Consider the following 18,508-nt stretch of genomic DNA (forward strand, 5'->3'; position numbering starts at 1 on the left):
ACTTGAAACATCTAATGAAAATACAATAAACAAACATTTAATATAAAAGATAAGGATTTATAATAAACTAACATTGAATTGTGTTTTAATTAAAATAACTAAATAACTAGTAACTAATAACTAGTACTAAATACAGCTACTAATACTACTACTACTACTACTACTAATAATAATAATAATTTCATCAAAAATGCTTTTTTGAAAACACACACAGACACACACACAGTAAGTTGGAGCAGTATGTTTCCTGCCCTGTCGGCATGTACCAGGCCTACGGTAAAAACAGCCAACCGCCATCGAAAAAAAAAAAAAAACAAAAAAAACTTGGGAGTTTGTAATAAGGGCGAGGCTTATTTTGTTCGGTTCCTGCCCGTGATTCGGCTCTCTGATCCCCCGTAGCGAGCAGTCGGAGCGTTACAATTGTCAGTTTCGTTAGTCTGCCGCTTTTTAAGGTTTGTTTTCGGCTCCATGTTGAAGTTTTTTGCGTCCAGAGCACAGACTCTCACAGCCGCATACACTGTTAGCCCAGACTACACTCCGTGCACACACAGATACAGTACGCACGCAGACACACACGCGCAGCCCTCGCCTGATTTGCACTAGCGCGGGTCATTTTAGGTTAAACCCTGGCGCTGTGTCCCGTTCAGTTTAGCCGACGGAGATCATCACTGGTTCCAGTTGAGGAGGAATGCACAGGCGCTGGGACTCCAAATAATATTTGGGATAAGACCTCGTCTTTCATATGCGGTATGTTTCATTTTTGGGTGTTTTTGACAGCAGTCTAGCCAATGACAGCCTCTCCAAAAAAAAACACGTTGCTTGACAGTATAACAGCTAGATGGCCGCACATTGTGATATAAATGTTCACGCGTTTAACATTACCACAAATGTGTTGTTTATTTCTAATGGAGGGAATAACGTCGGCCGAACTACATTAAAAAATTCGGCATTTTAACGCTGTCTTGCTAAGTGGCCGACGGTTGCCATGTGTGAACATGTCTTAGACCTTTCCAGAATAACTTGAGTCTTAGTGACAATTCGGGTTTCAATTTATCCAGCAAGCAGTACTTAAAAAATGTGATATTTAAACTTTATTGTGGTAAACAGTGCTCCTTTACGCCCACGACAGTGTATTTTGTTGAAATTAGATAGCAGGCTTAAAAGAAGACTTGATCAAAAAAGTTAAGATTTTTTGACATGTGTGGTGTATTTTATTAACGCCGAATTGACCACTGGTTTGTAATCATCAAAAAACTCACTTAAAAGTTTTCTTTTGTGTTGTTAATTTCAACAAAAAACGAGAGAAGGTTAAAATGACAGATATTTGGGTCGAGGTTCTGTCAGGACATGAGCACAGCACGTACCCGGGCTAGCTTTTATGAGGACTTGAGGGAGTTGGTTTATGGGCCCAAGTTATCGTTTCCCCGCAAGCCTGGGGCATCCTATCAGTTTATGATAATACTCGTCTGGTTCACTTTTACTTCTGTGACCTGAAATTGTGTCCGAAATATATTTCAGCGCCCTGTTTCTGATGTAACCTTTGCTTTCGTTTTGGCAACACGAACTTCACCGAGGCGCTCGATTAACATCTGGCATGCAAAATAACCAACACTTTTATAGTGCATTAGTGACCTTAAAGGTTGCACTTTTGAACACTGCAGTTCACTAACATTGCACAAATTGAAGTTCTTTACTATGCTTCATTTGACAAAACATGTGCATCAGTGGTTTGTATGTGAGTGTAAAGTTAGCTAGGCCTATTTACAAATAATTGCAAACTGTCATTTTTGCATTGTAGTATAACAGGTTACCATGTGAGCCCCCAAAAAGATGCTTTCAAAGGCTGTCAGAGGATACAAGCGTACTTGCTCTTGCAAGGTGACTGTGGGAGGTTTTTTTTCTGCATGTCGACATGTGAGGTTTAGAGGGTGGAAAGCACTGAAACTATGACATCATCTAGTGTTACAAATAATATTTACAATAGATACTAAGGCATGTGGTCTTCCTCAGTGGAGAAAGCAGACAGTTGACCTGAAATAGATTAAGAAATGTATCTGCGACCGCAACAAAGCAATTCAGGCACTTGCCATCGACTGCAACTGATTTCATTGGGAGGAAGTTAAAATATAACCTGACAATCATGTATAATATCAATTTTTAATGTGAGGTTATAAAAATATTTGAATTCAGTGAATGTGAATATTTTTTAGAACATATATCTTGACATTTAAAGCTTTTTTTTTGATTCATGTACATTATGTATTCATCTTCACACATTAAAGTAACAGCACAAATACATGACATGCTTTTAATACACTGTTAACATTTCCGTTTTTATATTTTAAACCAGCACTTAGGTGCATGACGAGTCAGATTTACATCATGCAAAAAGGGAGTTTCCAAGGAGCTACTGAACGCAGCATCAGTTCTCAGCTGAGGGTATTTAAGGTCGTCCAGATGCCTTTTTTTCCCCAATTTTTCTGGGAGCCTTTGTATGGAAGTAAAATGATGACAAAATATTTGAGTGAACATGGAACAAATTGTAACGCTACTGAGTCTGCGTGTCAGTCACGGAGAGTGCAGGTTCATGGATTTGTAGGAGAAGAATCAGATTTGTGTGTGAATGAGGACAGAGTAGTGAGCGTAGCACGGGGGCTGGGTGTAATAATTTTCAAACCAGTTGATATCAAGCCAAACACCAGGCTGGTATTTAGGGCTGTCATAGTGAAGGAATTTCTCCAGGGCTCAACATTGGGATATGTGGTATTACATTTTTACCAGTGACTTCATTTATCCTTATTTTAGTGCTTTGTAAATAAGCTTTATTTCTAGGCTGTTGTTAATAATACTTTTTAAATGACACAGTTTTAATACTCGGGGATCCCACGATCATGGGAAACCTGGAAAAGTCATGGAATTTCATTTCCCAGGCCTGGATAAGTAATTAGAATTTGTCAAGCTCATCAAAAGATTTAGAAAAGTCATAGTTTTTGATGTGTTTAATGACTTTTTCAATAATCTTCTGTGGATAACCTTACACGTAATGTAACATAACGAACAAAATGAATTTTCTGTAGCTGTCGAATGTACCCACGTTGCTAACGAATTTCAGATATGCGTCAGTGTGTGACAACATTTTATTTTGTCGTTTCCTATCTGGGTTCATCAAATTCTGTTTAAATCCTGACTTTAAATCTCATCTTTGAAAAACAGCAGGCAAGAATGTAAATACGCCCCGCTCACATGAAAAAAGAAAAAACATGAACCTAGCGGCAACGGCGACTGCATGCCATCCGCTGCGATTGGCTTATCAATAGCACAGTTTTGCAATGTTGCAGTTATCGCGACAGCCCTACTGGTATGCTGAATTTTACCCCTCGGTGTTGCACTTTGCTCACCAGCCACTCAACATAAGGAGACTGAGAGCCAGTGAGGATGTAGCAACATAACATCCACCAACACTCCCGTTTACATGCAGCCGTGCATACTCCGACTAATGTGCCCGAACATGTTGTTTATCCCATCAAAATTTGGAAACATTGAACAGCTGGAGCCATTTGTCATGTTGCTTTTTTTGCATCAAAATGGGATTTTTTCCCAGTTTCCTATCAGTGGTCACTTATTCCTGCCCTTACCTTTTTAAGATCAGTGCTGCAGTATTTGCGCATATCCAAACACCTGTTGATATCCAAGTCTTTCATAATGTTTTAGAGCAGGTGTGTTTACCCCCCAACCAGAAATATGGGATTTACTGTTGGCAAGTTGGTTTGTGTACAATGCACCCATGACAACGCACAGCTCCGAATGTTAACAGACAGCAGGCTGTGTGTTGCAAACTGTAGTGAAAACCCCAAATGAGATGAATAATACAAATTGGCTGTATGCATGTCCAAATAATGCTCCTAAAACCAGAATAATACATGCATATCCCATGTATCCTAATCTGAAAATGCAAAATTCCAGAAAAAAGCCTGATTCGGAATATTTAGGCGAAAGTAGCTGTTTACATGACCCACATCGAATTCAAAATGTTGTCATATTTGTAAATGATAGGGAATTATTGGTGTGCATGTAGCCATAGCGATTGCGTTTTTATTACTTGTTGCACTTTTAGTTTTCTTTGAGACTCTTCCGTGTCTCATCACGTCACCCCAAAAAACACAACATGTGCCACTCTAACCCCCTCCTGCAATTTAATCTCTTTTATGGTACCGGCCTCTACGGTTGATTGTGCACGGCCTGCCGGCCTGCCAGACGCTAAGTGGCTTCATTAGTCAGTTTATAAACCAACATAATGCAATATTAATCAAGTTGTCATTTTGTTTATCACTAATGCAATATATCTGGGATTTGGTGCCAGTCAGTCTCAAAATGTTGATCTGCTGTGTGATCTACTGTATTGAAAATAGACATTAATAGACTTGGGTGCTTGAATTTTACATTTTTGCAAGTGTGCACACATTCAAACTGTTCTGTCTTTATAATTGTTGCTCGTGAGCTCCTGTAAAGCACTGCTATTTCTCATCATAACAAAATGTTTAGTGTTTTAATACTAGTTTACCTTGATCCATATCTGAAACTTTGCCATGTCGAGTTCTTCAATTTAAGGTAACTGGGCTGAGAAAGTATTTGTGAGGTCTATGACTTTGATATTTAAGAAGGTACGGGAAAATTCCACTTATTCAATATCATACTAAGTGATGCTCAGAATCTCTTTTTTGCTCTCTTTTAAATGCTTTGCTGTCATTATGCTTCCACATTTGTGACATGTTCGATATCTTTGCATTCAGCAGGTTTTTTAAACAATGAATTTGTGCGCAGGAAAGTGTGAATGTTGAATTTAATTACTCCTTTGATGTATTTGTTGGAACTTGTTCAGCTGCTTGATGAGGCTCCACCCTTTCGATGGAAGTCCTGAATTTCACTTAACAAGTCTCGACTAATAATCGCTAAAAACAATCAGATAACATAGTGGGCGAGGAGGATTGTGGTGCAAATTAAATTTATGGCAGGTACACTATTGTCAGACCTGTCAGCTCGTTTCTTTGTAAATGATGTAATTTAACTGATTCAGATCAATTCTTCAAATTCATTTCAGAGCTATAATTTCATGTTACTTACATTTTGTAAGCAAAACTTGATTTAAAGGGATGCACTGGCTGATGCTGATGTTTAAAATAACAATTTTGTTGTTATTTTTTTTCCCTTTCTGTGCCAGGGAAACAAAACAAATCGACATCTAAATCATCATCTTTGAATTAACGCAAATTCAACCGTACAAATTCATAAAACAACCTTTTAATATAAGTTCTTTCACATGAAAAACATCTCTAAAAACTACTTATACATATAGTATACCATAATTCCCAACGTAAAGTTTCTCATCAAAAACAACATTTTATAAGATTATGTTACGTCATTACGTTACAGTTTTAAGTTGTTTTTAAAGATAAGTTATGTTTTCACTGAATACAACTTTAACATGTCTTAATGTTACTCAATGCAACATCCATTAGCTGTTAGTTGCAGCCACTGGCTGCAAACAGTCACAGCTAACATTAACTAGCTCTCCTCCTGCAGAGTTTAACACAGATTTGTTTGTTGTTGATCCCAAACATCCCACGAAAGATCTCTGTTTGTCCCATACATGTTTACTATTGTCCCTGAGACTACACTTCAAGCCCTGCTTTTTAGCCTGCGTAAAACTGATGTGACACAAGAAGAAAACATCGGCCACTGCCATCGATGAATGTCATCTTATTTCCCAGTAGGCTGATGGCAGTCAACAAGGAGAATATTAGAAAATACTGGTGTTCGGCCGAAAGGCTATAGCAGTGCATCCCTGTCAATGATAAGCCAAAAATGTATACAGGCATTCGTTTGAAATTTGGTATTCCCCTACAAGGTGAAAATAGTCATTAGAATAAAAACATTGTTTTTCATTTAGAATAATTTATTATTCAGGCATGTCACTGTGTAACTGTCAGAGTAGCGCTGCCCAGTTTTAATCAAAGCAGCGGTCCAATCGAAACACCTGTGAGGACGTATCCGTAGCAACTGAATCGGTAAAGCCGGCTCTAACAGACCACAAAGGTCAGGCTACTTAAGCATAATGAGCTGTGGCAGGTTGTCCACCAGCCATATATTTTAAAAACACAACGTTATGTATAGAGATGTCCCAAGACTTGTGACTCCTTGTATTTATTTCATCTATTGTGTCTGTAGTAGTACTGCAACATCAGGGATGTAGTGCAGTATTTTCATGCTGGAGCTCCATTGTGGCGTGCATATTACACAAAATATTGTAGAAAACCACCAAAGCTGACCGAGATATTTTCTTACAGAGCTACTCATTAGTCACATATGCAGTATATATCTTTAATGTAGGCCTTTATAAGGTCAAATGTGCACTGTGCAGCAACAATTAGTCAATTAGAAACTTTTATGGCAGGTATTTTGATTAGTGATTAACTGTTAAGGCAAGGCCAATTTATTTATGTTTATAGCACATTTCATACCCAAAGGAAACTCAAAGTGTTATATAGATCAGTCAGGTCAAAGGTCATGGTAGGCCAATCACAAGGCATGGTCCAAAGGGCTGCACAAAAAGTGAATCCAGGTCAATTTAAGTTTCAGTTTGATATTAAATGAGGAAAATGTTGATTTAACATTATTGTTGATGTTGATTTAATCATGTTGTGCTCCACAATATTATGATTTCTCACTGCGTTGTGGTGTTTTATAAAGCAGCTGATAAATACAGAGAATAATTTACTCAATAATGAAAGAAAAATAGCTGAAGAACAGTTGTAAAAATGTACTGAAAATAAATAAACAGCTGGTTACATTCATTTCCCCATTCGTTTCCACACACATTTGTAATGAAATTTGCGGAGCAACAAGTTGGATTTTAAAATATTTGAGTAAGAATTCAGTTTTCATTCAGTCGCTACCATTTCATGGAAGAGATTATCATTATAGGAATAACAGAAATGTAAATAAAGACCAAAAAAACGCTAGAATGATCTTGAGTTTATAAGCTTTCTGTCGTGACTTGACAGGGGATTTACACTTTGTCTATTATAATGTATTTTCTAAACAATTTTAAACTTTTTTTTCAGTGACCAAAAATAACATTCTTGTGTTTCAGCCCACTGTAAGGCTACAAGTTGCATTTATCCACTAAAATACTTTCTGACTTTGCCATGCGTTACTATGAGGACATATCCCTGTGCAAAAAACTGCTGCAGAGAACAGTATATTTCAATAGTGCCATCTCAGAAACATGCCTTTATGAAATATGCACCCACTGTTGTTATAATCAGACCAAGTATCCACAGTGGTTCATAAAGGTTTTAATAACTTCTTGGCACATAACAATTAAATGTGGCCCCCGTTTCAAAATCGAGCTCCCGTCTTATTCATGCTCTTAATCTTGTCAGTCAACTTGATGAGATTCCTAATTGACTAAACGAAGCATAGTCCACCTGATGTGCACTCACCACACTGAAGCAAAGACCACCAGGGACTATTTTATATGTGTAAGGCCCATAATGCATCATGTTGAGCTTTTTTTTTTTTGTTTTTAGAGAGATGAATCTTTGCAGCAGACAATGCATTGAAAATACACCATTGCGTGTGTTTTAAAAAATCCCTGTGCAGCAGCGTTTCCGATGTGTTTGAAATGTAAATGTTACGGTGGTGTATAAGATGTAGATAAGAACATTAAGGAAGCAGAAATAAAAATTGACTTGTTGCATGAGAAGACTCATGCCATACTATGCGTAGGGGGGGGTTGTCGCCTTATTGTCTTCAAATAATTGCTGCTTTTTGTAGGCGGTTGTAACTTCACATTGCAGGATATGATTAACCATGCGAATGAGAAGTATTTAACCTGTTAATCATAAACCATAGTGTGATTTCAAAGTTATCCCTCATGATACAAGCAAAGTCAAAGCCAGTGCTCGGGCACTGCTCCACTCGCTGCTGTAGTTTATGAAGCCATTGGCTATGTAAGTTGGCAAGTGTGTGTTTGCATGCAAGCACAGGCAGATTGCTCTTTGTTGTATTGTTCTTATGGGAGAATTTTGTTACGCTTGAAGTGAAGGTTGTCTGCTATGAATTTATCAGATCTTGCTGAAACTGAATGATGTTCTCTTGTAGTTTTTGACATAGATCAGGTCTATAGTCTGTGATATGATTTCAGTGCATGTGCATATTATAATCCACATGTTGAAATGCTGTCATTGGCTTAATGGTTAATGTGGTTTGTCAGGCGTAGGTTTAGATTTCAGAGGAGGCGACGCAGGCTGCATATTCTCCTTCATATTAAAAACATATGCATTTGTCCACAGTAGCAGAGGACTTTTATAAGGTTCCCACGGTCATGGAAAACCTTGAAAAGTCATGGAATTTTGCAATAATGTTTTTCAAGCCTGGAAAAGTCAAATTTGAAGTTGAAAAAAGTGTTATCGCAATGCTCAGTATATTGCAACATGTTTAAAATATTATTGTATTGTGACTTTAGTATTGTGATAATATCGTATCATGGGGCCTCTGCTGGTTCCCATCCCTATTAATAATAAGGAGCATGACTTCTGTTGCACAAAATGGTTGTAGCATTTGAAGTACTACCAGTTATACAATTGTGGCCTAACAAATTAAACTTGTGTGTTACTTTGGAAAAGCTGTTATATGCTTATGCAAATTGCAGTCACACTTTTTACTTCAACAATCACAGTATGATATAGAGCCTTCTAAAAGGTAGTGAAGGGTTATTAGGAGTCAGACATGTAAATGAACATATTGTTAAATGAAACAGTGTTGCAATACAATGATATAATAGATAATTCAAGGAAATGTTCATTGTATGTATACTCAGTATAGGGTGCCTATGCACTTTTGATTATTGTTTGTAAGTCCACTTTGATGCAAGGATTTATATGGTGATTTTAATGCAGCACACAATTTCTGAAACAATAATGTATCAAACAGGATGGTGTAGCCTTAGGAAGAAAGTTAGTTTTAGTTTGGTAGCCAAATAAATTAATTATTTTGAATGATTATTCCTAAAAAAGAGAAGAAATCCCAAAAGACGTCCCAATATTATAATGATAATAATAGTAATAATTATGATAATAACTTAAATTATAAAGCACAATTCATGCTTAAAATACAACACAAAGTACTTAACATAAAAGAACATGAAAAAAATATGCAATAAAAAAGATGATAAAAGGTTAACAGTAACTTGTTGTGGCATTACAGATATGGGCATTATGGGCAATAATGTCAATAATAATAATAATAAATAATTCCCATATTAGGTTTGCTGAGAAACTTTTCTAAATGCTCCTTTGACAGTGTAAAATTAGAAGTAGTGTCACTGTACATTACTGTAATTGTGGTTGTATCCAGCCATGGCTTTGGCAAAATTGCAGATAAAGGAGGAAAAATAAACCATGCATTTAAAAAAAATATATTGAAAAAATGCATCTGCTGAGGAAAAAGTGGGAAACTAAAGAGCTATAAATAAAAAATAAAATGAAATGATGGGGTTGATAAATTATGAAAAACAAAACAAAAAATAAGCACTTTTTATTTCCATTTCATTTTATAAAGCTGGGGTTAGCAGTTTAATTTTGGCATTATTTGGCAGAAATACCATAACAAACTTTGAACCTATCATAACTCAAGTGCACTAAAAGAAAACTAGACTTCTGCAACCCCACTTGGCTCTGTTTTCAGGTTTTAGAAAATATAGGCCAGGACAAGAGACTTGGGCCAATCATAGGCCATTGTCAGAGAACAGCTGTCAATCATGTCTGTCAGTGCTTGCCAACTGCGGTCAAACTGTCAAACTCAGCAGCGCTGATCAAATATGAATCAAGATTCTGTTACTGCATTGATTCTACCTCGTTTGACAGTTTGACCGCAGTTCGCGAGCGGCGACTGGCATGACTGACAGCAGACTCCTTAGCTTGGATTGGTTGTTTTTCACGATTCTTGCAAATGCCATTAGGAGCAAAGTGAAGAGTCAGGACCTCACAGATCATCTGCCTGTTGTACTACTGTCAGGATATGGTGACGGTTTAAAAAATAAAGAATAAAAAACTTCTTGTCATAATTGCTAAAAGTTACCCACTGTAACTTTAGCTTTAACCCTTTGAAATCTGAGCAAATCGACTTGATTTCTTTCAAAAACATGGAAAAAAAGCAATGACACTTGACAAGGAATTACCAAAAATCAAGAAATTTTTTGATGAAATTTCAAGAAGTTACAAGAAAATTACCTGAAATAGTCAACAGAAAAATAAAAGAAAAAGAACAAAAACAGGAAATGAAGAATTAAAAAAAAAGTTTAAATAAAAACATAAATAATTTTAATAAATTATTAGAAATATGAAGATAGAGTTCTTTAGATTTTCCCTAGCTATTTGATATTTTTCTCATCATCCCCTTTCTCTCTCTTTCTTTTAAGCTTATTGTCAGATTATTTTTTTCACCTTTTTACTTTATGTATGTTCTACTATAAAGGTTCTATAAAGGTTTTAAAGCTTGTGAAAGGCATCTGAACACTGCAGAAGAAAACTGATATCGATCCAGGTTTCAAAGGTTTAACTTACTTCATTTATTAATAAGCTCAGTTATATTTTTGACTTTACTTTGCCGATTTATGTCCTTTTATCAGTTTTTGAGCTCTACAGTTTGAAAGTTATCCAGATTTTGCAGCACGTCATGTCCATTGCTGCGAGTACATATTTCACAGATTCCATTAATAAACCATAACCTCCGCCCCCACACATATGGAAGTATTTAGCTGTTACTTGCACATGGACTTTTACAGTACAGTGATATTTAAGATTGCATCTTTGTAATTGTTATCCATGCAACAGCCCCCCACCCACCCCTAAACCCTCTTGCAGTTGCAATATTAAGTAATGGTCACAAGTGTGTTTCTGACCTCCCAGCAGAGATTCTTCTAAGGAGACAGATGTTGGTTGGGAAATCTGCTCCCGCAGTCGTTCAGATAAAAGCTTTGCATGGCTGTAATCGGCTTCTCATGCATTTTGCACATGTTAGGTTGAGCTTTTGTTAGTGAGATGAAATCACACTGGCAGTGAGGGTTCCAGTAACAGGGTACAGGTAACGGGATCCAAAAGCTCACGCAGGGACACAGCAGGTCGACTTTAAAAGGCAGTTCACTCGGTCACTGAGGCAGGATTACAGCTGGCAACTGCTGGACTGAATCAGGCAAACAGCTCTCAGATAAACAAGCGGGCGTGCAGGTAGGCAGACAGGTAAACAGCAAGGCAGGGCTCCAACATTTAGGCAACATAAAGGGGAATCCTGGTCCTATTCTTGAGGAGTACCACTTTGCCTTTGGAGACGGTAATATAATGTCCTTTGTGTCTCTGGGGGAGCTTTGTCAAGGCTGAGAGATGATCATCAGTTACCTCATCTTAGGTTGGGTGAAAATGTTTTCATGGTAAACTTAAAAGCTTTGGAAATAGAGTTTAAAAGAGTTTGACATATACCAGTCAAAGACGGTCTTATGAAAAGATGCTGTTGAGTTGCATTATGGGAACTGTAGTTTTTGGAGCTTTTCCCATACGGATATCCTGAGTGAATGTAGAGCCAAACCATGGCTTTTTTTCTTTTAAACCTAACCACATGTCTCTGTTGCCAAATCCTAACCATTTGCTTTTGTTGGAATACCAGAATGTCAATAGCAGATGCAGGAGGATACCCAGAGTCTAAGCTCACGTAAACTACATAAACGAAAACTTTCATCTGCAGCTATGAACCTTTAGCAGATAGCAGAAGATTAAACTATTAGCAACATTACCTCTCTACCTCAGAAACATTTAGCCGATATTCACATGTTCCATTTATTGTAAGACTTTCTTTTTGATGAATCCATTCTTCTTTTTGGGTTGCTTTGCAGTGTAAGCAGTTGTTGCCAATCCTTGAATAGCAACTTTCTCTGCAGGATTCTCCACAGTTAAATTAGGTTTTCACCAAAGAGACATGCACACACATTTGCAAATGTAGATCAGCCAATAGGAACGCCTTCTTTCTGAAAGGAACTATGATTGGCCAAAGTCTCCCATTACGGGTCAGATTTTCAAAAGCCTGAAAACAGAGCCAAGAGGTTTGGAGGTCTACTTTTATCAAAGTCCACTTGAATTACAATATGCTCAAAGTTTATGGTGGGAATTTTTCCCAATGATGCCAAAGAAACTGCTTCCCCAGCTTCAATAATTTGTGGAAAATGTGGAAACGATTTGCACCTTATTAAATACTTAAGTGAATCTTAAGTGTGAATACTTAACTGTGTGGCAGTATTTTCTTTGGGTGCAGTCCTTGTGAAGAGGCCCATTGAATTGTTTTCTGTAATTCGTCCATTCTGTTAAGCACGGACCTCGGCCTGTGGAGGGACTGAAGTGCAAAAGATGCATTCAACTCGTACCAGAGACAGCTTGATGCACTGTTAATATAATGTGATCATGTGAAGTGATTTGATTAGCTCAGTAACAACTTCTCTCCAAGTCTAAACATTGTGCACTTTGTCTCCTATTTCAGGCACTTTTGGGCCAAGCACACACACAGACACACAAAGACACACACAAAGTCATACCCTGCCTGTCTGGATCTTAGGATTCATCTTTCAGTGTGACTCAGACGTATTTGATTTTTACAATATAGACTTTTTATTTGAAAAACAAACCTCTGTGTTTTTATCTACATTAAAGAAAACTTTGAGCTCAATGTGACACGTCTTTCAAACACACTGAAACCTCGTCTCCGTGAACTCACAATGAACTTGTGACTTGTTATTGATCTGAATATTTTAGGAACTTTTGTTGTGTTTGGATTCTACTATGAATATGATTGATTGTCATGTTAGCTTCAGTTTGATGCTTATGCTAACCTTCTCTCAAGATGAATTTCTAGTCTCTTCATTGTTTTGCCAGGCCTGGCTCGCTGTTCCTGTTTCCAGCCTCTGCTTCCTCCACGCTCTGTACTCTCAGACCTGCCATCCTCTAACCCTCCACCAGATGCCCTCAGACTGTCTGTCCAGTCCTGCTCACCTGATTTCCCCTTCTACCTGCACACCTGTTGCCATGTACCTCATCAGTCCTGCAGTTACCTGATTTTCCCAGCCTACTATCACCTGTTTCCATTTTTTTTCTCACTAGCCTTACTGTTTATAACCAGACCTTTTCTATGCGCTCTTTGCCACAGTGTTGCACAGCATACAGATACTAGAAAGGTATTGCAATACCGTGATGTCAAAACAGTACATTGGCACTTCAAGAGTGACGGCGTTTTAATAGGAGCCGTATTTCCTATCAGTTGTGTTGCAAAGCCGGCAGTCAGGGCAGACCGGCCGACACCTCAAAGCCCGTCTGTAAAAGATGTGTTAAACCTACGCAGACCAAAGGAGCTAACACATCCAACTTAGCCAAGCATTACTTTATGCCAACATGCCGACCTGTTCAAAGGTTAGTGAATGTGATAGATAACATAACGAGCGATCATGCCCTCAGATATAAGTCAAATGAGTGTGATTTATTTTGTGACAAGCAAACTTTTTCCACCCTTGGAGTTGGAGGAGGCAATTCACCCTTTTAAACTCTGGGTTAATATGAGTTTTCTTGTGCTTCATTCAGTTGCTTTTCACAAGAATTTAAAGGTTAAAAGAGACATTATTGAGGAGAAGAAGAAAAAAAAAACATAAACAGAACAGCTGATTACAAACTTTTGAACTATAATGTGCTGTATGTCAACCAGAAAGTATTTCAGTAGCATCGTGTTACTCCAATGTGGAAAATGTGATCATGACGATGAGGCAGAACTCTTGACAAACTGTGGCGGGTGGTGTGATGTTTGGCTGGCTGCACATACTGTACTCTGCAGCTGTCAGCAACAACTTCGACTTGTGTCTGATGTAATGCAATCCAGATTTTGCAATATAGTCATTTATTCATTAATTTCTCTAGTGACTGAGTTACCTCAGCAGTTGAAACACAACGTAGTTTAGTTGCTTGGCTGGAGCATTTATCGCTTTGCCTAGTTTACCTTTAACATCTGCCCACTAGTGATGGAAAAAGGCAGCAACAATGAAATATATTGTCTTCATTACCCGTGGTTGACTTCAGCGTGCAGATTATTATTACTTTATGGTCACATTTTAGTTTTTTGGACAAATATGAGCAAAGTTAGCATGTCAAGTGTTTACATGTAATAATTTGCTGTTTCCTTCAGAGTTCTTAGCCATCATAAGTTCTCCCAAAATTGTTATAAGGGGCCATTTACAATACAGAAACAAGGATACAACATTTACAGAAGCAAACCCACAACCAGAACTCTTCAAAAACCTGATAAGTGGAGTACCAATGTCAAAATAAATGAATTCATATAGTTCTTCTTTGCTATAAGGCTTTGACAAGCTGAATAAATACATCTTTCATTTGGTTTAAATCAAGCAGTGGACTTTTTCTTTAATTTCCCCTGACCTTCATGTCAGAGTGACTGTGTCAAAGTCAGCCGGGGTTCACATGAAAGAGTAACAGTGCAGCAATTAACATCCCGGCTATAATGACGAGGTCATTCGTAAGAGTCTGTGATTGGAAACCGTTCTGTGAAGTGTTATGTGAATAGACAGCACCAAACCACTGAAGTGATGTTGAAAGGATATCTGCATTAACATCAGAATACCTACCAATATTTGAATCTTTCATTTTGAGAGCATGTTTCTGAGGTCAGGAGTTAACCACAAGGACTTTTTGTCTATGCTGGAATCATGTAGTGCCCTTTCTTTCCTTTTCTGTAACCCAGTGGTTCGCAACATTTTTTGGCCTGCACTCCTCTATCTGTTATCCATGTCCTTTACCGCACCTCATCAATTAAAATGTAGCCTAATGGTCTTTTTTTAATATTAATGTTATTTATTATTCTGTTATATAATTAAAAAGCATTTCATACAATGCCACATAACAGATTTGATTAAACTGGACAGTAGGAATATAATTATGATTAGTTTCCCATGGAGTGAAAAAAGCCATGTGAATAGAAACTATATTTATGAGTGTTGGACAAATGCATGGTTAGTAATTTGACATTCAAACTTATTTAAAAACATCATATCTTGCTATTGATCACAAACAGCGGCCAGGCAGAAATCAGTAATGAAAATGTGTTTGCAGCACACCAAAGACACATTAACTCATTTCAATTAATTGACAGCGGACTGCACTTAAGCTTACATGTGTTTCAGCAAGATTTGTGTTTATGCAAACCTTTCTGCACAGCCAAAACATATCCATTATTTCTGTGTATTCTGAAAAGTCAAGAACAAAATCATAATATTTTGAAAAAGCACTGCCCATAGTCTGCTGTGCATTATGTTACACAGTGCCCCAGGGATGATGTTTTTCTGTAGGCTGGTCTAGAAGCTAATGTCGTCCTGGTTCCCTTGTGAAAAAGCCTATGGGATTTTTTCATTGGATTTTGGATTATGGCAAAAAATAAACCAGTGGTAAACAAACATTTATGACACTTATACATTTTGTTCAGCAAGATAATTTTCACAAATGAAAACCAGTTTTAAGATTTTTGAAACACAATCCCCAAAAGTAAAAAGCTAGTACTAGGCTAAAACAAACTACTCTACGGTCACATCCCCACCACAGTGAGGCTGTAAAGCCGTGTTCGGTGCGACGCAGCGCAGCGTGATGACATTTTGTAATCTCATTTAGCCACTTCTCAGCAATCATCTTTGTTAAGACTCATAAAAGACCTTATTTGAGGCTTCTTACCAAAAACCCATTTACAAAACACACCGACTTTGAGACGAGTTAACTGGAGGCGCCAAAATGCTAATTTGTTTCAGGGTTTTAGGACTCATAACTGGGGTTTCCTATTACTCTGCTGAAATGGTAGTATGTCTGTCAGTCTGTCTGACAAACAGAACCCCGTATGATACTTCCTCTAAATGAGACAATTTAGGGAACCGGCTATCTGCTGCTCTTCATTTGGCCCTCTTTGAACCTGGTATTAACGTGTTTTGCGATGATCCAATTACAAGTAAACAGTACTAAATAAGTTGAAACAGACAACCAAGACGCGTTATGATGAAGCACTTTGGGGACCCATTTGACGGCACATCTTTTGTAGTGTTAATGCTAATACGTCCTGCTGCGTTTCCGACAAGGACTATGTCAGTGCATGACACTGTTTTTTTTTTTTTGTTTGTTTTTTTTGGTGACAGCATGCTAATGCTTTAAAACGTAACCATTTTGTGTCAAGTTTGACAAAGTGTTGCATGACCATCCATCATTTAGCCCTTTAAGAGGAGACGCGTTGAATTCTTTTGACAGCGATATCCTCAGTTGTAGTCTAAGAGCTGCTAATGTGACTAGCAACCATGCTGTAGAGTAGCTATCAAAAGTGCGGATGTAAAACCTGGGCACAGGACAGTTATGACGAATAAGTGGTCAGCTGGAAACGCAGATGGAAAAGTCTCATCATAAACAGAGGGACAGAAAGAGGGGCTGAGCTGATCAATACATTGCTTACAGCTGTACAGTGTAATGAGTCAAATTTGCAGTAAAGTTGAGGTGATTGAACAAAATTGCAAGGCCGTGCAGAATTCATGGAGATTGGCTGAATTTGTGTGATTTGTTATGATCACATGGTGAAATCCTGGAGGGACTGAACTAGAAAAGCTGCATGCAAGTGATTCAGAAAAGAGGAAAGACTTGATGAAAAAAGCTTCAGATGATGGTGGTAAAAGCAAGTCTAACAATAACATTTTGAAAATTGTGTATGTGGGACTGAACTGGCATTAAAAAGAAGACATGAAGAACTACCTCCTAAGAGCACTTCTTCAATGTCCCACTTTCAAAATATTGCTTCCAGCCCCCCCCCCGACCTTTTTTGAATGCCTCCTAGGGTGCAGCACCAACCCCCGTGCAGGCTGGACCCCGTTTACAATCCGTGTGAGTCCTGCTGCTTTGTCCTTGAGCTGTGGCCTCTCTCCTTTGATAAGAAATTTAATTAAATGCCAAAAATGATTAAGCTTCCTGTAGGTTTTTATATCCCCTTGTTTTTTCATTAAGTCGTTCACTTAAGTTAAAACTGTCCGGGCAATAATAAAATGAGAAAGCAGGTTTAGAAAGTTTACTGAAACATGATATAGTAGATATTTTTGGAGGCTTCACGCTTCAAGTCTTCCTGACTCTGTGTCTTCAAGAGTTGTCGTATTAGATTTGAGCATATTCTTCTTTGCAGATTCTCAAACGTTTTGTCAGGCTTGAAGGGGGATTACTGGTTAACTGTGATCTTTAGTCCTCTACTGTTTGTTGTGGTGGAGTTCAAGTTCAAAATTTTGACTGGGTCATTTAAGGACACTCTGACTTGGGGCCACTCCAGCTTTGCCTTGGCTCACTGCCTTGCCCACTCGTGCTCTTCCTGTCTGAGGCTGTGTGCACTTTGCAGTGAGCTTTCTTCTAGGATCTCTCTTGTTTTTGGCTCCGTTCCTATCCTCAGTCCTGTCCACACTCCCAGTCCATTCCCATGAGACCTATTCCTAAAGCATGCTGTTGTCACCTTGCGACACAGTAAGAAAGGTGTTATCCTGATGTTGAATGAGTCTTGCTGTTTCCGAGGTGTAGTGGTTGGTATTTGGGCCAAAGAGCACAGTGTAATCAGATCATAAATCTTATTGCACATGCTGAGGTGTTTAAAGAACCACACCAGAAGTTTGACAGTGTAGATAAATACCAATAGATACAGCTGAAATATGGTTCAAACTGTTTTTTCCGAGGTCAACAATAAACCTTTGCACTTGTCTATACTGCTAGTTTTGCATTCTTGCCGAACATCCAAAAAATATTATCAGTCTTTGTGAGTTGTGTTGGAAATCTGAGATTTGAGACAAAAGCTTATGAAACATTAGTAATGTTATTGATGTTTCAGGCTGTTCTCATACAATCTTTGTTTGTACCCACAAAAAGTAATGCACCGCAATTTGTATATAATGCATGTAAACATGAGCCAGTAATTTGTGTATAACCCCGGCTGTGATCATGTGAAGAATATGCTGACAAGTTTTGCTGTAAATATGAAGCTGATCCAGGACAAAAAAAAAGGTCTTCCCACTTGTTGAAAACATTCACTGCATCACACACCAGTTGGCCCTTGCAAGGAGCCAAGCTGTTGACAGTATCCCCTATGTTGAAAAAAAAATCAAGTTGTTACTTCTGGCATGAGTTACTGCTGAAAGCATTCAGCAGTGTTTGCGGCCTGGCTGCAGGATATGGAAACAGTCCTGGATACTCCCCAGATAAAAATGAAAGAGGAGTTGGTTTGCCTTCTGTTTTTCAACAGAGGGTGTCTACAGGTGCCTTCAAACAGTCATGCTTTATTAGCAACATGATGCAATGCGAGAAGAAATTTGAAAGAATAAAAACTCAAGTCTGCTTGAGGGATTTCTGGCATT

General features: G+C 38.0%; 1 protein-coding gene across 5 annotated transcripts in view; it reads left to right on the plus strand.

Annotated features, from left to right (window-relative positions):
• Positions 1-358: 358 nt before the first annotated feature.
• thrb (thyroid hormone receptor beta) overlaps positions 359-18,508 on the plus strand; it is a 137,638-nt gene continuing 119,488 nt past the window's right edge. For 4 of the 5 annotated variants that reach the window (XM_042506649.2, XM_088090098.1, XM_088090097.1 and 1 more), the window contains exon 1: positions 359-747. The gene's annotated coding sequence lies outside the window, so the exon portion shown is untranslated. The remainder of the gene's footprint in view (positions 748-18,508) is intronic. The other variant, XM_088090100.1, reaches the window with a different exon arrangement.

This window comes from Plectropomus leopardus, chromosome 17 (genome assembly GCF_026936395.1).
Source record: "Plectropomus leopardus strain MGB_pleo_1.0 chromosome 17, ASM2693639v1, whole genome shotgun sequence".
Classification (NCBI taxonomy): Eukaryota; Metazoa; Chordata; class Actinopteri; order Perciformes; family Serranidae; genus Plectropomus; species Plectropomus leopardus.